Source organism: Passer domesticus, chromosome 3, assembly GCF_036417665.1.
Source record: "Passer domesticus isolate bPasDom1 chromosome 3, bPasDom1.hap1, whole genome shotgun sequence".
Lineage (NCBI taxonomy): Eukaryota > Metazoa > Chordata > Aves > Passeriformes > Passeridae > Passer > Passer domesticus.
The window spans coordinates 27,026,740-27,049,970 of NC_087476.1; the positions used below are offsets into that span (position 1 = coordinate 27,026,740).

Genomic DNA, 23,231 nt, shown 5'->3' on the forward strand with positions numbered 1-23,231 from the left:
GCTGCAATCTGTTGCAAGGCTTCAACATCAGTAAAGAGGTTACTGAGAGCACTGGGATTAGTCTTCTGCTTGGATGAAGGGTCTAAGTGGGGGAAAACAGATTGAGTCTGTGTATTAAAAATCTAAAACCTATGTCTGTGATAAAGTACACAGATAGAGCACTATGGGCAAAGCTGCCAGTCTGGACAAAATTTTTCCACTTCCCCCATTCTATTAAACTCTGAATTAGCAGAAATTCAAGTCCCATGAAGCACTGACCATGTCTGAACTCTGGTAGGATCCATGAATCAGATCCAAAGAAGGGTATCTGCTGAACTATTATGAGCTAATTCTCTACCACATAATGAGAATATTTCAGTACTGCTTCCTAGCAAATTTAGTGTTTAATATATTTCACAGGACAGGCTAACAAGAAGAAGTAGTTACTTAATTCCACCCTGGGTCCACTATCTGACACTGTCACCTCTGTCCATGATCACAAGGGACTCTTTTCCACTGAGGCAATGGTCTCCAAGTGAGTACCTGCAACCTAAGGGGTTCTCAAAACAATTAACTAGGATACAGGAAGGAAGAAATATAAACTTTCTCACATTTTAAGGGTAAAAAAAGATTACAAATAATTAAAGAGAAAAAATTTGTAAGACAGACCACAGAGCTGGGTCTGAATTACCTCACAAACACATATTGCTAAGAATTATGCTTTAACATTTTAAGGAAAGACTAATTTTCTACTGAAATAAATAGATTAGCTGGGATATTATTTACGACAATTTTCACAATAACACTATGAAACAAGAAAAAGTTGAGAAAAACCAACAAGTTTCTATTATGTCCGTACCTGATTTTGTCTTAGTCAGAAAATAAAGAGGGGTAAGGGGAAGGATATAATTTTCTACTGCTACTCAAATGGAATCAATCTCTTTCCACTCCTACCTCTAATCTTCCCTTTGCATTCTTCTTCTTTTTTTTTTTTTTATTACAAGTCTGGCTTAGCTTGAATTTGATTAAATTCTGTTGAATTCTTTTTAAAATATATTTTTCAGTCCTACAGATTTTAAGAGTCATCAACTGCACCAACCATCTCTAAATAAATTCAAATGAGAACCAAGAAAGACTTTTAACATCACAAAATCCTAGAAAGAGAAGAAATGCATTAATCTTCTGGTAGGAAAATCAGACCAAATGTCTGACTAAGCTTATCTACAATCTACAGGGTAGATAACTTCATTGAATGTACCTGGTCCTCTTCAATAATGAAAGTAAATAGCTAATCCTAGAATGTGATTATCCTCACCCAATCATGACTTAAACCTGTCTATTTCTCTCTATTTGCTATAAAAGGACTTGAGGGTCAATAGTTCAGGTGTAAACATGCATGCCAGCATCATCTGAAGGCAGATGAACAATTCTCATTTTTGTTGCTTATGCATCAGAGATAGACAACCTGCAGAAAGATTTTCCTTAGGCAAAACCAAATTAGTACAGTAGTTTTGAGTTGAAATGTTAAAGATGTGAACTGAACAGGATATCAGAGTATTTAGTCAGGGGATTAAACTCTGAATTTGCTGTTTTATCTTTCAATTACAATGGTAAACATCCTCTGAAACCTATGGACAGATTCTGTGCTTGTTCTTTTCCATCACTCAGAGAATGTAATAGAAGCACAGGTGATAAAAACTTTTATGAGCAGTGCAGCAAACCTTTTCCATTTTATCAAGAATGGAGGTGTTCCCAGCAGGCAGAAAGTCAGTTAAGAAGCAATATCAAGGGTCTGATGAATACATGATCTGTTCTATCCATGTCATGCTCACAGAATATCCCAGGCAACCAAATTTAACCACCTTAGAGTAATGCATTCTTTTATCTTATGTTCATGGTGTGAAGAAAATCAAAGTGAAATAAATATGATTCAGAAAATTCCCAGGGATTATGTCTGGTACATATGAAATCTGACTTGGGTGTTTCATAAAGCATCACATGCACCTACAACAGTACAGAAATACAGAAATCATTTCCTGTGAAATAATTGATTAGCTGAGTTCAGCTGTTTCAAGACAATAAAATATGAAACAAAATAAATCTTACCCTTGCTGCTTGCATTCATTTGTCTCAATGCACAAAAGCCTCTTGCCTGCTGTAACTGAACTCCAACATAACAAAGCACAAAACCCTTACAAAATAAAATGTACAGGCCTTCCTCTATCAGGCCAGCCTGGTGCCTTTTTGATAATGCTCTCTGCTGCCAACTGGGAGGTCTGAAATCAGATCACTGACTTAATCTCTTGCTTTGCAGACTGCTAGGGCCTTTGAATGGTAGAAAGACAGTACATTTAATAGTGAAGACTCAAGAGAAAGGCACTATGGGCAATGGGTCACACAAGCAATCCTTAGAGCAGGACATCAATTCATTTTCATTGAAGGAAACTGCCATATAAGTGAAACAGTAATAGAAGAAAAGACATTAAAAATAGGAAAATAAAGCAGAAGATATTCAGCAAGCATGCATCTGCAAAGGTACAATGAAATACAGCACAAAACAGGGATGATCAAAGGGATGGCATTGCTTCCAAATGGAGAAACTGAACAGGCCTATTCAACATGCAGAGGAAAATGTGAGTAAGAAATGGCAGCTCCATGTCTTGGAACACAGCAGGTAAAGGCATTCAATTACTCAATTATTGTCACTAAAAGGTCACAGGCTTGCACAACAAGAGGAAATTCTTGTTAACTTTTTGCAGAAAGTTTGGGGTAGTTTATTGCCAAGAGATATTATGTTGGTCAAAAGTGTATTAAAAAAAATTGAAAAATTAAGAACAATACAAGAACTAGGGAAAATAATCCACCAGACTAACAAATATAACAGAATCATAGGTCAGGACACCTTAGTCTCATTGATTGGTAGGAGCTGAAGTAATACACTTGGGGAAAAATCTCTGTTGTCCTGTTTTATATATTCTTTTTAAAGAGTGGCTGTTTTTTCTCTGAGACAGGATATTGAGCTAGCTCAATCCCTCCTGGCTTGATCTGGCTTGTGATTTTTGTGTGACTTGTTCTGCTCTGTATATCACTACTAGGATTGCATGACAGAAACTAAGAGAGATGCAGACCATTTAACATAAAAGAAATTAATGGTTTGGTAGATATCTGAAGCATACAGCAATTGTCAGCACCTAGTTCCTAGAGTTACCCATCTCCTTTGACAGCTGTATTTCAATAGTCAGATCAATGCAAATAAGTTATTAGATTTATTGCGAGAAAAAAATTGTTGATAGTTTTAGCATTCCTTAAGTACAAAGAATTTGAAGAGTTAGCTGCATGTCTGAAAAATCAAGATCATAGTAATTCAGTTTGATGTTAACATGCTTTGTGGAAAAGAGACACACAGAACAAAGAAATAAATATTTTCATATTCTTATTTTGTAGCTCACAATATCCCTCTTCCAATCTCACATTTTAGGAAGGATGAATAATTTCAATTTTTTTTTTCCCTATACCCTCAGTTGTTTTACATCAGCAAAGTTATAACTGCATTCATTTATAGAAGATCATTTAGTCAACTACTGTGTTTGTGTGAAAGGATGAAAATTACCTGTCTCAGAATAAGAAGAATTTTATTCAGTTGATGGGCAAGAAACATTATAAATGTCCAGGTGAGATGTGCTGTGTAATTATTAAATTCTGTAAATTTTTCTGGATGTTGCATAGACATGTAAAGTCCAGGTGTGTGAGCAAGTACAACAGACTGACATAAAAAAAGAAATAAAGAAAATTATTAATTCATATTTAGCTCAAGATTTTGTGAAAATAGAAATGACACCTCCACAGAAAGATAAAAAGTAGTGAAGATGTTTTGCGTTTAAAAAATCCCAAACAATCTAGTCATTGTTAGCCCAAATCCACAAACAGAATTAGCCTCTTACTGCCTGTTTTTTCATATTTTGAAAACAACACAGTGATTTGTCTTTTTCTGTTTGATTAGTTTCATCTCAAAAATTTATTACTTTTCTCCTAAGTGCATTGGATTTCGAAGCGGAAAGAATGTTCTTAATTGATACTTGTACCTAATCAGATGTATTTTACCACCTGCATTCAAAATGATGCATAAGTGCTTCTCTTTTCCTGAATTTGACATGGAGGAAATTGGGAAGCTATTATCTAATATTTTTTCAAGCTGAATATATTTGACAGGAAATATGATCTTCCTGCAAAAACACCAGAGTTTTATCTATTTTTAAAAAGCACCCCATCTAGGAGGGAAATGAATGTCCTTTATATCTTAATTTATATATTTCTATCTTTACCAATTATGGGCAAAAATGCCTAAGACAGACTCTTAATATGAAACCATAATTTAAACTGGAGCTGTCATATTGCACTGCTATATTTGGTGCTGAAATGCTAGTTGCTTTGAAGGTCACTGTAACACATATTATGGCAAAATTTAATGAAGCAAGACTTGTAAAAATCTTTTGAAGCTCCCTCAATAATATATTTGTTCTGTAAAATATCACAGATCTACTTGAACTTAGCTTTCACAGTTTTGATTCATATCTAATGAACTGGTAAAAGAAGAAAATGAAATAAAGTATTGGTTTTCAGTGGGAAAAGAGGCAGCTGTCATAATATTTTTGAAAACTCATACTTTTCATAACAAGTTGATGTACTGGAGATCGTCATTGCAATAAGCACTTTTTGATTCCACAAATGAATGGGTCAAATAGCTTAATTTTCTGTTGGTCTGCAGTGGGTCTCAGCTGACTGTGTATATATTTTATTTGTATGTTATAATTCTTATGCTTATCAAAATTCCAAGGCCTTTTTTGTTTTGTTTTGTTTTATGTAGTATGTGTTTTCAGCCATTTTAATTTTATATCTGCCATCTAAGTTTAATTTTATTCTTCGCAATGGTTCTTGAACACATAAACAAACATTCCTATCCCAAAGGATCTTAGAAATACTTGAAGAGTAATTGGCTATAAAGGTTTCATTTGGAAAAATATTCAGACTTTTTTCAGTGTTTGTCATACTTAGTCAGTTGAAGAGGAATCTTCCATCTGGATAACATTGCAGACTAATTTGTCATATGGTTGGCACCAGATATTAGATGATCAATACTAAAAGTGAAATGCAAGCTGTAGTTTCAAGAACACTAAATTTAATGTGCTCATGTAAATAGCACAGTTTATGTATTGCTACGTTGTGTATGCAACAGGTATTTATTACTTTCCTGGGAGATTTTGATGAGAATTTGATTAGAATTTCCTATTATTATTTAGCTATATAGGTACATAATTTAAAGAATTGTGTAAATCTAATCTGAGCTTGTTTTTACAGGATCAGGGTGCAAAAAAAAAAAAAAATAGGAATGTGAAAGCAATTTAATATCCATCTCTTAATTTCTTACTTCTATTAATATCTTGCTATGTCTTCCTTTGGGAATCATGTAGCTAACTCAATGGCTTGGTGGAAAAAAAATCAACAAATAATGGGCAAAGAAGGATATTTAAGGGTTAAAGTCGCTAACAAATTAAGTTATTATCAGAGCATGGATTAGAAAACAGATATTTCACTCTGTTTGCCCTTTCCTTTGAGGATTCAAAACCCAGTATTTTTCTGCCCCCAGTTTTGCTAATGCAATTTATTTATTTTAGGCTAAAATGCTAAAAACATAAAATGGAGAACTATCTATATAGACAACTTACCTATTCCTTTCCTTTATTTCCTAACATTTAGCACTGTGGTACACTGTTACACATTTAGCACTATTTATGGAATTATAAAGATAGAAGCATCACTTACATATAATGATCACTTTAAACATTTACACTACAAGATATGCAATGTTGGTCTCAGAAAAGATTTTCCAATTGATTTTTAATATATTTACTGTGTTAATATTTAACAATAATAAAAAATCTGAATTGTAGTAACTTTGATTGTTTTCTTGGCAATTACACGACAGCAATATTGGGAGAAGAATGTTCATTTGCAAATATTTATGGTTGCTTAATCCCAACAGCACTAATTTCAAAGTATTTTAGTTGGGCTCAGTGTTGTGGGCACACAAACCAGTTCAGTCACATGAAATGGCTAAAGAATATTACAATCAAGCAGGCAAATTTATCTGGATTAAAATAATGAGGTGGCCAATTAAAAAGGAATTATCTTCCATAATTCCTAATTTTTAGCAGTTTTATTCAGCCAAGCAATAATACTCTGACATCTTAGGTTTTATCTTGGCTATAGTTTTTAACTGTAGAATCCTCATTCTCCCTCTTCCAAAACATAAGTGGTAGAAGTTCCAGATGAGATGGATGCTCAGTATTAAAGCTTTCAGATCATCTGTGTGCTTTTCTTCCATTGATTTGATGTGATAGTGTTAGCAAACCTTTACTGTGGGTATAGGTGAAACAAAGAGAGAACCTCTTCAATATATCTGTACATTGCCTTGTTTGTGCCAACTCTGGCATGGATTTTTAGACAGGGCTTTGAGCAACCTCTTCTACTTAAAAATATTCCTGCTTTTTTTAGGGGGAGTTAAACCAAGTGGCTTATAAAGGACTCTTCAACCCAAACCACTTCTGATCCTATGATGTTATTAAAGCAGAAGTGAGTGAGCAGCAGACAAGACACTAAACTGCCTGCCCATAGCTGCTGCCTCTTGGGTCAGTGCAATCCTTCCTGAGGAGGAAGGCATAAGGAAGGGACAGACTGCTTTCCTGAGGAACAGAGCAAGCTCCATTTGGAGTCAAAAGAAGCCTATAGCATGGCTGTAAACACAGCATTCCCAACCCCATTTTTTCCCTGTTTTCATTCTTCTTGACCAAAAATGCCTGCCTGAATTGATTCCCAAAGGTACTAAAAGGCCTGTGAAGAAAACCACCAGTTTTGAACAGAATTTTTTGCAGCCTTTTTTTCCTTAGGAGAGCAGATCTGACTTTTGTATATACAGGGAGTTACTTAGTGATTTATGTTCCATGCAGGATAATTTTAGACAAAGATTTCTTTCATATTTTGGGGTTCTGTCTGAAAAAGCAGCACAACAGTCCTTCAACTCTACCTTTATCTAGCTTTACTTGAAAATCTGAAAAGTGGTTGCTCCAGACTAAAACACCTGGTTTCAAAAGCAGTTCTGGTACTCTTTTCCCACTCAGTGCAGAATATCACATGCCTATTGATTTCACCACAAGCCAAAATCTTCCTTTTTTTTAACTATGTAGAATTAGATTTTAGCACTATTACTACTACCTGCTTTGCATTGGTGAAAGTACATCTATTCCAGCAGGCTACTGAAATGGAAGGAGTAGCAAGGTGGTCAGTGAAAGAACAGAGATAATTTTATCCTACAGAAAAGTATGTGCACACAAAATGTTTCCTTTTCTCCATGGCTTACTGCAGATTTTAAATACACTGCTTTCAAAATAAGCAGAACTTCTGCTTGATAGCAATTCAAGTCCAGGTGTCCAAGCTACAACACTAGAATATAGTTTGGAAAATGCACTGATTGAAATGACACAAATGACGGAAAGCAAATAACAAGTTATTTTCCAGCCAATAGTTTGCCAATAGTTAAGAAACAATTTCTTGTGTACATGGATATTCCTACAAAGGATTCCTAGGAATCCAAAGGAGGTGAATAATCATCTCTTACAGGCAACAATACAAATACAGAAACATTTTTCATGGACTAAAGTAATCCTTGTTCCTCAACACCATTGAAAAGAGAATTTCTTAAGCAAGGTATGAAGCAGCAGTAGATCTCAAGTATATCTAGCTTCATTTTGAAAAACACAAAGGTACTATTAAAAAATTGCTTGATTTTTTTCTGTTGTTTTGTTAATTTTTGAGCTAAGAAATTAATCTTATGCTATCTTATTTTCACTTAAATACCTATTTTAAAATAGGTGTTTTGTGTCATGTGCTGTGTTGTGTTCTGTCATAGATCTTCAAACTGACTACTTATTTAATCGATGTCAATGATTTTCTTGTGTAGTGGGATGACTTTCACTTTATTTTTAAGGAGAAAAAGTGATAATTTCAGCAGTTTTCTGCTATGAGACAGAAAACTGTCTGTTGAACAGTTGAGCAACAATTACAAAAAAACCCCAGCACTGCAAAGCTGATACTGAACTCCTTGTGGAACAGACGGTGAACTTAAAATTTAAGATTTTAATGTTATATAAAATCAGGACAGTCTTCCCTGCAACTTGATAATGAAAAGAATGGGAGATAAATAATCATTATTTTATAAGATTTAGGAAATTCTATATATTTTGGAAGTGAGGCCAAAGTAAACTAAGTATACATTTGAAAAATGGATGACCCCTTCTGCTGCTTTGCCAAAATACTCTTCCTTACATTAGTACAAATGTCTGTGGATGGTCTGAAAAAAAAAGCCTATCATAATGTGCACACTTTGCTGCTGGTAAATATAACAGCGGAACTCACAGGACAGAGGCCTGTTTTAGATAAGAGATGCTTAGGTACAGATTTACACCATGTGAAGGAATCATGCTCCCAGCTAGAAGGAAAACTGACTACTAAAAGAAAAGGAGGAATGACAATTACGTTTAAAACATGACTTTTAAAAAGTCCTCAGACAGGCTTTTATCCCTCATACCCATCCTAAAAAGTGACCTACATGGAGCTGTCCACCTGTTTCCCCAAAAACCCAACACAGATCAGGAAGAATTTGGACTCTGTGCTGTCCACAAGGTCAAACTCCTTACTCAGTATCCAAAAATCTGCAATTGCCCTGGTCTCCAGGTCTGAGGAAGGAAACCCTACACTTCTGGACACCCATCAAGTCATCCAGGAGTTTACAGATTATGGTCTATTTGTTCTGGAGACTAATTAATTTCTGCAAGATTGAAGAACCACCTATCTCAAGTTTGCAAAAGCATTGGTGAGTTTTTGATGGTAATAATCTCAAAGTACAGGTCCCAACAACCATTTAATTTTGATTTTATTGTTCCAAATTGAAATTAGAAGAAAAAACCCAAACTTCTGAATTTTTTCCCCACAGTTGAAGAATGTATTTCTCCAGCAAATCTTAAAAACTATTCATGGAATACATTGTGAAAGTGTTAACTTTTTTACTTGTACATTTTTATTTTTTTCTACTTTATTTGTTACTTTTTCACACTGCACATTTTTATATATGCTGCTTCCATCAACCAGGAGCAGATAAAATGGAGTACATTTTTTTTCATTCTTGTTTTTAAAATGTAAATTTTCAGGCCAGAAGTTTAGATGGAAATACAGGCATAAATCCATCCAGTACATTCCAGTATTAAAGAGAGAATGGAACCAACCATAAGAATTTATATGAAATAAGAATTTATATGAAATATATTAGTTTACTTTCCATATTTAGAAATGCTTTAGAAGTTAAGTTATTTGATAAGTACACCTTTCCACATAGCAGTTTCCCAAGGATATCCTTGATGTATTAGAATAAGGAAACAAGTGAGAGTAATGCCTTCCTTTCCAAAGTAAACACTTCTGATTTTCTTCTATTGCTTCCATCCATGATGATTCCAGAACATATATTCTCACACATTCAAAGGCTGAGAGATTAATGCTTCACCTCAGGTTTGATATCAATTTTAGATTTAGCTTTCACAGTCTTTCCATCAGCTGCCTACTAAGGCAGATAGAAACACATGAGGAAGATGTTCATCAGGATTACGTGATACCAGAAATCCCAAAGTATTTGAACTAGAAAGTCTGCTGCTCTCACTAATGGAAAGCTAAAAACCCTTGCAGGTTCTCAGCTGGTATATTTCTGTTTCTGACCTTAGAGCTGCTGACAAAGGACATTATATGCAAGAGGGCTGGTCAGCATTTTTTTAACTCAAAACCACTGATGTCTACACTGCAGCAGGAGTTTGTTAGCAGAAAAGGTTTGAAACTCAAATACTTCTAACTATGTCATATAGTATAATTGGCATTTAGCAAAGTAAACCTGAAGGCTGATATAATGATAAAAAATAACCAATATTTTACAGATGGCTATTTTTTACTTTGTTCCATTTATCACTGGCTAATGGCTGATACCTATTAAATAACAGTTTATTTGCTATTTTACACTAATTTTTTTCTGTTACCTAACAGAATAGATAACATACTATCAAAATATAAAAAGATTAAATTTGCTTTTGTATAACTTATATTAACCAATAATTTAGAACAGAATTAATTGTTGAACAGGCCAGTCTTTTGCTGCATTAATTACAATGTCAAGAGCTACTTAATGAAGTTCAGTACTTTTCTTGTTGTTGTTATTTTTTCAGTTTTAAATCTCAGAGGTTCCACAGTAAATTTCAATGGCATGACTGCCCTGGTTTTGGCTGTGATAAAAGCATATCTGTGTGGTGCTATATTTTGGTTTTGTGATGAAACCTGTGTTCCTCTCTTCTAGCTTCCATTTCTCTTCCCCATCCAACTGGGAGGGAGGGACAGAGGGAACAGCTGTACTGGATTGAGCTGCCTCCTGGGCTCCTTAAACTACAACAGTGTTCTAGGAAAAATACTTTCAGGCTCTCTAGAAAGCATTGCAATGCAGGTTGTTGTCATTTTAGAAACCAACTATCAATAATTCTGAAGAGAAGGTGAAGCTCTTTGCTCAGCCTTGGATACTGAAAATCATAGCTGGTAAGTATACATCTGCCTACAGTAATAAGGCTGAACGGGAAACTTGCAAAATCATCATTGACTGGTAAACGCAAGAATTTCTAAAAATGTCTGAAATGTCTGCAGTAACAGAATTCAGAACAAGAATATCTAGATTAGAATTAATTGAGGTATCACTCTGTTGACAGTCCTCTTTGTATACCAACATTTTTTTTCCTCCAGCAAAATCTAAAAAGGCATTGAGGATGACAGGACTAGTAAAATGCAATGTGAGATATTGAAAAGGAGAAATAAAGGAGGCAGATAATATTTCTGAGAGCCATTATAAAAATAAAATGAACCACACCATTTTAACTGCATCATTTGTGCAACTAAAGAATAGCTAGAGGACGCACCAAGAATTTACTATAGTCACTTTTTGTTTCACAAGCATAGTTCAAATAACACTTTTAATTCTTTACCTCCAAAAAGTATGGACCTGAACTGTGCAGAGAGGAGCCTCTGGCTCTGCTCTTATAAAACAAAGCACAGTTACCAACAATTCCTTTCTGATAGGACATGGTACCTTAGGATGGGAAATCTTACTTAAAGTAGATGCAGGACTAGAATTAATTTTCATTTTGAGAACTACCTGCACTACTGTAATATAAATTTTCTAAATTTTTTTCCCAATCTAATAAACAATTATGAAATAACCTTACAATGTCACAGCTGTGCCACTAATGTCACACAATATCATGGTTCTCTGGTACATGAAAACAAAACCTACCTGAAAGTAGAGAATAAAACAATACTGCAATCATATTTACTGCTACTTTTAAGTACACATTCCCTGTCTGCCTTACAAATATCTGCTAGGCTATAAATAGTAATTAGGAAATTACTTATTTTTCTAATCATAGATGAAAAATTGGTGTGAGAGGAAAACACAAGGTTTAAATGAACTATCATTTGGCATAGCTCAGATGCAGCTCAGAACAGTAGCAGTACTGATTATTCCTTTGAAATAAACACAATCCCATGACACACTGAAAGGGTGACAAAATCAAAGCATCCTCAGGAGAAAATGTCCCAGCATAAGGAACACCTGCTCTTTTAACTTGTGGTATCTAATTATTAAAAAGTGCTTTTTGAGTTTTCATCTTTGAACTATATCTTAAATGTAGTCACACCTCAGATATTTTCTCCCTAACAGTCTCAGTGCTGATGGATTTCATATTGGAAAATGTAATTGCTTTTCTGGATTTACATTCATTTGGTAACAAACCTACTAAAAAGTACCACAATGGGTGAACTGCAGGTAAATGATCCAACACAGCTTTAATCCAATTTATCTGCTAAATCACTTTAATTAGTCTTGGACTGTCAGCTATTACTTCCAGATTTTTAAAACAGAGACACGAATGAAAACACTTACTTGAAAAGAAATACTCCTACACACTTTTCTCAAGTCAAATAGCCTCCCACAAAGTAAAAAAACAAGTGGAAAAAAACCTCGTGTCATTAGTATAGCACTTTCATTTTATAACTTGAATATAAGGCACAAAATAACTAACATCTGTCATTTTGTAAAATGCTGTTCACCTTTATTGTCTAATGTCTAGTAGGCTCAGACAATGAGCAGTCTTGTTTAGATTGATTTAAATTCACGTATATTTTAATGCGTGCCTATAAACTTTGAAATTTGCCATTTGGCTGTTTTTTCTGCTGTGCTTACTTATGTCAGACACAGTAGTATAAATCCAAAATAAAGAGTCTGTAAAGCAATGTACGATAGTGACTATTACCACTAAGTGTGGGCAACCATTTTAAACAATATAAAATATCATAAAAATAAACTTATTCTCTTTTTATATCTTCGACCAAAAGAATGAAAACTTTTTTTTCTTTTATGCACAGCATGTAAATAAACAATAAATGTTTAAAACTCATTATATAGTGCATGTTGCTTTGTCTCTGAGCACCAAATATTTTGAAAGTAGTTTCATGATGATCATAAAGAACAAATTGTGTGAAATAAGTAGAACACATTCAAAATTATATCCAAATATAAAATGAATTTTAAAATCATGCTGGCATTGCTAAGAGCACACAGTAGTGGTCTTGATGAGAGACCATGTTGGCTTTGTTAGACTTGCTTAAAACTGTAGAAGAGGAACAAGAGAGAAAATGATAACACAAACATAGAATAGCACCTTACCCAACCACCTAAGTCTTATAAGTGGACATAATTGCTTTTTAATTTATGGGACGTTTTCATATATATTAAGAACTGTGTGCCTCCTTTGGCAACAAATGAATTTATCTGCTACTATGACATACAGCTCTGCCATGAAACAAGAAAGAGTGGTGACTAAACTGAAACGACTGCTGTAAAAATGTACTGCCTGGTCTTCAATTTAATTACCATATTTACATAAGGAGTTGTCTAGAGTCAAAACCTTTTGATTCTTCTTTTCTTATGTTTATGTGTCAAGGAGACAAAAACACAAAGTCCTGATCAACAAACTAAGTTAACAACTTTTTCTCTTCAGTTAGAGAAGAAATCCTTCTGTTCTCCTAGGAGGTGTGGGAACCAGCCACTGCAGACCATACATTAAAGCCCTGCTAAGAGAAACATCAGAAATGGGATTTCCAAATGGAGAATTATGCAGGAGGGATCTGAATTTTTGTGCCTAGAAATTGCCAAGTTGTTACACAGGTGAAACTTGTATATGAGCTGAGCTGAAATCTTGGTGTCAAAAGAAGAAGTTGTGCAGCCACAGCCTAACTCGAGAGATTCTTTTTATGACGGGGGCTGAGTGGACGTCACAGAGGAAGAGAGAAACATAGCAAGTACACAGTGATGCTTCTGAAAAGTATTCTGCCAGCCTTCAATGATTTGCAGCTTGTAGACTTTATGGGACAAAGATTTTTCTCTCTACATTTAATGTCTCCTAAGAAACCTTTATCTCATGAATTTATACATATTGTACTTTGAACCCATGTGTAAGAAGTTGATCCTGGCTGGATGCCAGACACCTACCAAAGCCTCTGTATCACTCCCCTCTGCAGCTGGAGGGTCCTTGAGTGGAGATAATGAAAAAGAGATGATTCACCAAATACTGGCATGGGCAAAACAGGCTCTAATTAGAGACACTAATAGAATAGTGGAAAAAAAAATCAGAGTAGGATAATGAGAAGTACAATAAGACCTTAGAAATAACTTCCCAGCTCTAACTCCTCCCACCACAGTGGCACAGGGAGACAGGGAATGGGGATTATGGTCAGGTCATCACAAGGTGTTCCTGCCACTGCTCCAGTATAGGGTCCCTTCCACAGGCAACAGTCTTCTAAAAACTTCTGACACGTGGGTTGCTATTCCATGGGGTGCAGTCCTTCAAGGACAGGCTGGTCCAATGTAGATACCCCATGGGGTCACAAGTTCCAGGAAATCTGCTCCTGCATGGGCTCCTCTCTCCATGGGTCTACAGGTCCCAACCAAGAACCTGCTCCAGCACAGGCCTCCCATGGGGTCACAGCCTCCTCTCAGGCACCCACATGCTCCAGTGTGGGGCTCCTCCAAGCCTGCAGGTGGATCTCTGCATTCCCATGGCCCTCCATGGGCTGCAGGGGCACAGCTGCCTCACTGTGGGCTGCACCAGGGGCTGCAGGGGAATCTCAGCTCTGGCACCCGGAGCACCTCCTGCCCCTTCTTCTGCACTGACCTTGGAGTCTGCAGAGCTGTTCCTCTCACATATTCTCACCCCACTCTCCTCTGGCCATAATTACATCTGAGCAATAACCTTTTATTTTCTTCTTAAATATGTTATCACAAAGGCACTACCATAATTTCTAATTGGCCACCCTTTGCCAACAGGATGGCTGTCTTGGCTAGCTGGCATTGGCTCTGAAGGAATCTCCTGGCAGCTTCTCACAGAAACCTCCCCTGTAATCCCCCTTCTGGCCATGCAAACCCAATACATTCCACCCTGTGAATCAGATATATATGAATTATTAGCAAAAAGCCACATTCATCACAGAACCTACACTCACATCAACAAAACTAACTAAACAAAGCAAGACAAAAATTCCACATACAAAAGTAAAATAACATAATCAGAGCACTTAATGAAAATGGACCATTTACACAAAACCCACCCCTTGTCCCTTTGGTGCTGTTACTCAGATGTCATGTCACTCACACCATTATGTAACTTCTAGTATCTACAATTTCCTACAAATAAAAAGTCTCACTGCTTAATTGCACTACATAAAGAATACAAGCAGAAGAATCTCAAACTATTTCAGTTAGGCTGAAGGCTTCTTTCCTCTCTAAACACAGTGTCCTTGAAGCAGCAAAACCTGTGGGAAAATATGAATTCCATGAAATAGTTCTTTGGACACTCTTCTAGCAGACAAGATATTAGTTCCAGAACTGATTTTTTTTTTCTGAAAAACTTTATATTTATCTTAAGAATCTGAAAATTCAAAAACTCTGTTATAACTTTCAGCACATTTGCTGAGGATAATGAGAGAAAACAAGAAATTCTACTGTTGCCAACAACAAACTAAAAAACATCTTGATGACTAAAAAGTATATAGGCATAGCAAAAGTTAAGAAACCACCATTTCTAATGTCAAAAGAAATAAAAGACAGTATCATCTGTTGTGAAACTGGTTTCTACCAGCATAAGAGCTCAAGAAGCCCTGAAACCTCAATTATTTCTTCACAGTATGCATTCTGGTGTCATGGGAGAAATTCCTGGTCAAAACCCTCATGTTCATCCAGACACATCTACTCTTAATTTCTCTATCTGTAAATGAAATTTAATTCAGGCCCCAATTCATTGCATTTTTATTCTTCTCAATAATATTACCATCTAATGAAAGAATTGAAGTTTAACTAACTCATCTGAAAAAGAATTCCAGAAGACATACATAGACAGAATAGGAACTTGTTAATTTTAAAATGACAGAAGGAAAATCTTTTTCCAAATGAGCTACAATTTTAGAAGTAGTGGAAATGCTGATACTATATTCATGTTCATTTATGAGTTAGATGTATTAGCTTAAAATGTTACTGTTCTTCAACTGCTCATTACTATGCCCTCAAATAAGATCTAATCATATGAATGATGATTCCTTTTAGTACATTTTAGTGCAGAGTGAAACACGTTAATTTAAATCATACAAATGAGAGCATTGCAGAATCAACGTTTATCACCATGGATTACAATAATATCCTAAATTAGGATAAATTAGGAGAAAAATTAGACAGTAGACTTATGGTTTACCGAGTCTTTGAAAAATATCTAAAAATATGTTGTTTGCTTCATGCATTCAATTTCATGCTTTCAACAGCTAAATAAGTGTTCAGTCTTTTAGAAAATAGAAAATTTGGAGATTTAAAATTTTATACAAACCATTAAATAAATATTGCCTTGGGCTGGCATGTGGAAACTATGGACTTCTAAAGAACCAGAACACCCTTGATGGCTTCATTAAGCCCAAATAAGAATAATGATAATAACTCCTAACACACTCAGCAGAATCTTCTATGGTCTTTGTGTCCTGTTCTCACTTAATGAATGCTTTCTGCATTAGATTATATTTTATATTATTACAATCCAATGGCTATCATTGATAAACTCAGTTTTTAAGAATTCTTACTGTCTCATGCATAATGTATTTTGGAATGGTCCCAATCAGAATTTTTCATACAAAAGAACCCCACAAGACTCTCAAATATGATGAGGTTTGCACTGGTTATATTTCAGATAATCAAAATTGTGCTATATTTATGTGAGTGTATTGTCACATGAAGTAACAGAAATAAATTGCAACATTTTTTTTCCAGGATTCTGTGTTTTACAAAGAAATTTTAGTAGCACAACTTTGTGTGAGAAAGTCTCTGTCATTGTTATGAGACAGCTGATATTGCAGTCCAATCTCTACATGTATAACATTGAATATTGATGTAAATTGACCACTAACATTTGCTATAATAAATTTTGTTCCAGACTTATTCTATTTTCATACTTCTACTTAACACTTAAAGGTGGGATAGGTATTGTATCATGATATCAGTGGGGCATTATTTCACAATGTGAGTGTCTGTCCGAAACCTCCCTCATTTTTTGCCTCTCAATCATCATGAAAGCCAAGACCACCGGGGAAAGGAAAAGATCCTGTTCTGAAAAAATCCAGGTCTGTCTAGTCCACCAAGACAGATTATTGCCTACGGGTGTGTTTGCTCAACTCATGGAACACTGCACCCAAGGAGGGGTAGTGTGCTCTCCTTCGCCTGCATCACCTAGCAACACTAGTGCTGGAATTTCTCCACCCTTCTGACTTGGCTGGACTTTCTCTCTGGAATGACCTTCTCGATGGTCACCACTAAAAGACCCTCCATTCACCGTACATCAACCACCATGACAGATGGACTGAGATGGGAGAAGGTTCTCCCATCAAGGACTGAGACATGCGACCCCTACATGGAAAAGCTCCCCTCTTCTTCCTGAAAGGACTGAGACTGAAATCCCTACTGTAGGGTGAGGGAAGGCGTGCGTGGGGACTGAAGCAAGTTTTGCAAGCGACCACTGGACCGAGAAGACAATGGTTCTTGCCTATGACGTCTGCTGCTGACGACACCTGCTGCTGATGGACTACTGATGGACTCTTTGTACCCTTTATCAATAGACTATTTTGAAATGTGTCCCCTTCTCCCATTTCAAAAGGACTATAAAAGAGGTTAGAACTGACTGATACCCTGGAGATCTCCCCTGACGTGAAGACAACAGGCTCTTCGTCAACCGGACTTCGAGGGACTTTGTCATCCGCAGGTCTGGTAGCTATACACCTCCTTGCCTTTCCTCTCTTCTTTTCCTTATTCTTTCCCTTTTCTTCATTCCCCTTCTCTCTAACACATCTTTGCTGTGGCTATTCAATAAAAGTACATCTGTTTTGATTTTACTGCAAAATCCCCTTGTCATGTCAGTTTTTGCACCTTGAGATCAGTGAAAAAGAACCTTCACGAATCATGTCTTTAGGACGGATCGTGTCACACATTTACTAAAAATATATTTTCAGTTGTTCAGCACTTTTTTAAATGAAAAAGAACCTGAAAATTTTGACCATGTAAAATCTGACTCATTTCCAAAAGATGCTTCTAGAATGCTAGGATTTAACTGTAGAGATTTATAAGAAAATAAGAAAATTAACATTCATAGATTAAGTCTGGCTAGACTCAATTAGCTTTTATTCCGCAGAAGTAATAATAATCATCCACACTTAGAATCATAAAATGGCTGGGGTTGGAAGGGATGTTTAAGGATCCATCTAGTTCAACGCTCATCACTTGAGTGAGAATTGTTGAGGGATGTCCAGACAATTGATGTTTCCATGTTGTATGTAAAGCAGCTGGGAAGTAGATTGGGTGACACCATACATTCATGCTCAGGGAGGCAGAGCTCTGTTTGCCACACACTCACAGCACCAAGAGCTGCCCAATCTCAAGTTGCTTATACACACCAACTAACCATGGCACTGCGGACATCACTGAGCTTTCAATGATCTACATACAAATAAAAAAAATAATGGTGGTGCTATCTAATTTATGATTCATCATCAGTATCACACCATAACAAGTTGTACTATGAATAATTTTAAATCCATCAGTTATTTTGGAGGCAGATTTGCCATGTGCTAGAGATAAATGCTTTAAATGTTACTGTCAGTAATTGGCTAGGATGCTAGTACTGATAGTGCACTTGTTGAAAGTGTTCTGCTCACTCATGGAGAAGAAGCAGGGAACTTACAGTTTTGCTACATGAAACTTCAATCCTGAAAAACAGCCTGCCATTGCAAAGGATAAATAAATTTTAAGAATGATCTGTTTTTTAAATATCATCACAATTTCTTTCTTTCCATTTTAAAAGAACTCTACTAAGTACATTAATTTTACTATTAACAGTGCAGCCCAGATTTCTGTCACATAAGTATATGGCTGTAGCAGCGAAGTATTAGTTAGGACTGGAATTAGCTGTTTGGCTTGCAGACAGACACTGCCAAAAGCTATTGAAAGTACACTTAAAACTTCTAATAGATTTTATTTTTAATTTTTCATCTTTTTTTGACCTAGATGTTTGGTCAACTTGAGTGACAGTTATATTAGGCTGCATTGTGTCAGCAAAATTAACTGGTTACAAATAGATAGATTCCCATCAAAAGAACAAAATCTGCATTTGTTCCTGAAGAAGAATTGTTGCATCAGTACTCTCTTCAAATTATTGACAGATGCCCTGAAATGGAACCTGACACCTAAGTAGGCAAGCAGTAGAAAATATGTTGGTAAATACAAAGTGTTCATCACTGTAATAAATAAAATATACTTTACCCCACCAAATAAATAAAAATTGCATTATCAGGCAGAACTGATGACATGGAAGACTGAAAACAAGTGGAAATAGAACAGAACAACACTCAAAAATGAAAGTCAGCAACTGGTTTTGTTGTTTTGTCATTCTTTTAAAGGACATATTTAATGGATATTCCATACATATCACTTTATCATTTTCTAAGTTTATGGGTAAATCATAGACCAGATACATAAATAATGAAAACAATATGGCAATTTAGATATGAAGTATATGCAAGTGATGACAAACACTGAGGTGCCTTATGACGGCCAGTAGGTTTTGAGATGCACTCTGCATGGTAGTATTTTTCTCTTGTTCAAGTATTTTCTACATATTAACAGCAGTTGGAGATGTTTATTTTCTGCAAAGTTTTTATGATTAAGTAATCGTAACAGAAGGCACATCACAAAATGAGTTACAGCATATTTATTTCATGGTACCTCATTTACTGGGAGATAAGAGCCAGTTTCCTCCTTGAGTGGAAAACTTCTATGGATGATGTTGTACTGCAATAAGTTCTTTTCATAGAAACTCTCTCAAAAAATTATCCAAAAAGTGACCAAAGAAAAAGTGCACCAAGTTTTGCATCATAAAAATGGGGTATTTAGTGAGAGAATGTTTAAAAGTATTACTGTATCATATTCCCCCAAGAGTTCAAGTGAAAAAATTGCTTGCCAAGTTTCATTTGATGGCCCTGAGTCCTAAAAGAGTCACCTACAATTTTGTCAGAATCAGCAAATCTTTCATCTGCATGATGGCATAACCTGATATATCCACATCTTACACTAGAGATCCCTTCTTTGTTGATGGACCTGTATTTTATTTTTTAACCATCTTTTTCAACTGTTCAGAACATACTCTAAAATGTACTTGTCTAGACAGAGTGAAAATTTTCTTCAAACATTCAATATTATAGTCTGTGTTCATCTTACCTGAAAGCAAGTTGGAAATGCTTGTGAGACAATGGATTCCTTTATGAAGTCATGCACAGTTAGCTAACTTCGGCATATTTGTAAGGTGAAATGTCACAGAGACTTTATGAAAAATGACCTATGCCCATGAGAGAAAAATGGCACAACCATTGGAAAGAGAACAGTGATCCAGAGGTTGAAAGACTTCAGTTTTGTTTGGGCTTCACTATTAAGTGAAGATTGGCACTGACAGTAAGTCAAAATTTCCCAGCAGCAGCTGCATCACCATGGGATAATTTAAGCCTGCTGTATTTGGCAGCCTGGGCTAGAGTGACAACAAAAGCAAAGGGCAGTGCAATTGGGGAAAGTGATTTTAAAAGTAAGGTGACACTTACGAATCTTCTTATATAAAGTTGAGATAAAGCACTTGTAGATTATCCCTTTTTGCTTTTTGCTATAAATTAAAAACTTCAGTTTTTATCAGAAATGTAAGAGCTGTCCCTTGCATGACCCTCAAGCATGTTCACACCTTTCTTTATCTTTTAATCCTTCTGTATATCTCAAGTATTTAAAGTGTATCTGAAAACAAAAAAGTTGTCAAAAAAGATGTTTTCCTGCATCTTTGCTTCTATTGAGTGTTACATTAAAGTAATAATGAAAGAATTCTGTTGTTTTTGCCTTAGGCTGATGTTGCAGCCTCAATGAAATGAGGGCTCATTACAAAATTTCCTGGTTTATTATTTTTAGTGTTAAAGGAATCCAAATAATGTCAATGTGAAATATATGCAGATCTGGGCTAAACAAAATCCAATGAAATATAACAATTAAGATTCACCCGCGAGTTTACCATTTCAGCATCACGAAACAATAGACAATTTCCAAATAATCCTCTTAAATAAGAGGATTCCTTATATAGTGGAAAAGCAGTGTTCCTGCTCAAGTGTTTACACTCATGAAGAGTCCTGCACATCAGGGCAGTCAGGAAACCTACACCTTCAGCAATGGCCCAACAGGCTCAAACAGAACACACTACTGTCTGGATAACAATTACAACTCAGTTCTTGGTTTTAGCTTTGAGTTTAACTCTCCATTGGATGGATTAAACCCTGTTGACTCTCAAAAAACCCATCCTGTCTCTCAGTGCTAAAGGCAGCTTCAATCTTGTGGAGAATCCTCCAGAGTGAGAGGTGGGGAGTGCTGCCTGCCATCATCTGCCATGGGAATGTGGCTCAGTCAGAGCCAGGTATTCCCTCTCTGTTTCTGTGACACAGAGGAGCTCTGGTCACTGAGGGACAAAGAGCTTTGGGACTCTGTCTGGCTGGGAATGCTGTCCTGACCTGTCGCACCTCCTTTCCAAACTTTATTCCCAGACACCACCGCCACCACCATCAGTACTCCTGCCGAGGGGCCAGAGCTTTCTGTGAGGAGCATTTACTCTGATCTGCCTGGCTCCTCTATGAGACTGTCCCCTCTCCCCCACCATGGGCAGGGAGGCTGGTCCCTCATTAGTGGTAAGGACAGACCTGCACTAGCACTGCTCCTGTGTCTGCGTCCATTTGGTCTCCACATGTCAGCTCAGTCTCAGATGCTTTTATATCCCAATTTACTGGTTATTTATAGTGCTCCCAAGGAAAGGCTACTAGAAAAGGACTTTCTGACAATTATAAAGTGATTGCTTGTACTGCACTGATTGTATAAAATTCTGACATAATTAAATTCCTTGCAAAGTATGTTTTCAGCAAAGTCTATGACCAGTGTGGCATCACTAAGATGTTCTGCTTTCACACTCAGCTCTCTCCATGGTACAAGCTTGACTGTAGCTTTAATTGACTGCATAGACAAATGCTGTATGTAATATTGTCAAATGAATTATTTTTACTTAAGGAATAATAATTTAAAATAATATCAATATTTTCAGTGTTTGAGCTTGGTTTTAAAGTCTTGATTTAAGCCTGTCTCCCATTCTGTTTCTATAGTTTTCTGTGCAGTTGTCTCACAACTGCCTTCCCTTAGACTGTTCAGCAGAAGAGTAGTTTCAATCACTGAAGACGCTGGTCTAAATCTTAGCAATCAAAGTCTAACATTTTCTGGAGAAGTGTTCAGTGTCCTGCGCTGTTACAGCTAAGGTACATTTACAGTTTCTGTGTTTTCAGATTTGAAAAGAGTATGTATAGACAGACGGGTAAATAAAAATCTTTACACACACTTTTTTGAGTTGCAATGTCCATGAAAAATAACCCTGTGGTGATTTAAGACTGAGCACCTTCATATTTCCTAAATTCCTTTAGCATCTTATAAAAAATATTTCCACTTCTTTTGTACATCTCTTCTTTTGTAGGGTACAAACACAGCTGGTGAATCCTTTCTGCCAGTGGCAAGCAATGACAAAGGTATCCAAGCAGGCGAGAAAGCAAATGTGCAAGAGGATATTAGGACAGTTACTTCAGAAAACTCCTCAGTTTTAAGGATTTTACAATTGTCTTGCTTCCCAGATTTACAATGCCTGCACAAGAAAGAATGAGGAAGAGAAGGAAAGAACTGTGTTATCTGCTGTCCCTTTTGGCTGGGCACTGATCCATTCAGAAAACTGGCTCTGCACAGTGCTGTGTGAAGTCAGAACCACTAAGTTTACAGAAGATCCAGAACAGACTGGAGTTTTGGTGATGCAGCGAAATAGGAAGAGCATAATTGATGAGATCTATTGCTGAATATTTCTACTAGCAGGCAGGACAGTGGCCTGACAGGTGTAGAACTGACTACATCTGGCCTGGAGTGTAGTATGGTGAATAAAGTACCTATGTAGCTATACAGAGGTATGATGGATAAACAAAAACACAATGTACATTCTTAATTAATTGAAACACATCTTTTGACAGTGCATGAACAGTAGGAGTAAAATATATGCAAGCTATCACTCAGTGAGTAGCACATTTTTCATATATTGGAGGAGCAGAAGACATTGGAAAACTCATGCCATTGTTATAACAATCCAAGCCATTGAATTTTTAATCATTCAAGCCATTTGAATTTTTAATAAATCTCAAGCCATTCTCTTGAAATCTGGTAACAATAGCTAACATACATCACTAATTCTAATTATCACGAGACTATGAGAAAAAAATTATCAGGGCCTGTATCTGCAACCCCTGCCCTAAACTATCTAAATTAAGCTATTTAATAATGGATCAAATTGAAGGCCCCTTCAGAGTTTCGGTTAAGTCTTTTTTTAATTAAGGCTTACAGATTTCTGTTTGCATTAGTGAAGACTTAGCTTAATATCACAAAT

At 36.1% G+C, this 23,231-nt stretch overlaps 1 protein-coding gene and 1 long non-coding RNA gene across 8 annotated transcripts in view; one reads left to right on the forward strand and one right to left on the reverse strand.

The window, feature by feature from the left end:
- EYS (eyes shut homolog) overlaps positions 1–23,231 on the reverse strand; it is a 797,842-nt gene that overhangs the window by 146,315 nt on the left and 628,296 nt on the right. The gene's annotated exons all lie outside the window — the stretch shown is intronic.
- Positions 20,069–22,718, forward strand: LOC135297974 (uncharacterized). Of its 3 annotated transcripts, XR_010359922.1 has the most exons (4): positions 20,080–20,324; positions 21,316–21,456; positions 21,922–22,071; positions 22,284–22,718. It is a non-coding gene; the product is annotated as an uncharacterized LOC135297974 (long non-coding RNA). The 3 variants fall into 3 exon arrangements; XR_010359920.1 differs by lacking the exon at positions 21,316–21,456 and having other exon boundaries at positions 20,069–20,197; XR_010359921.1 differs by lacking the exon at positions 21,316–21,456.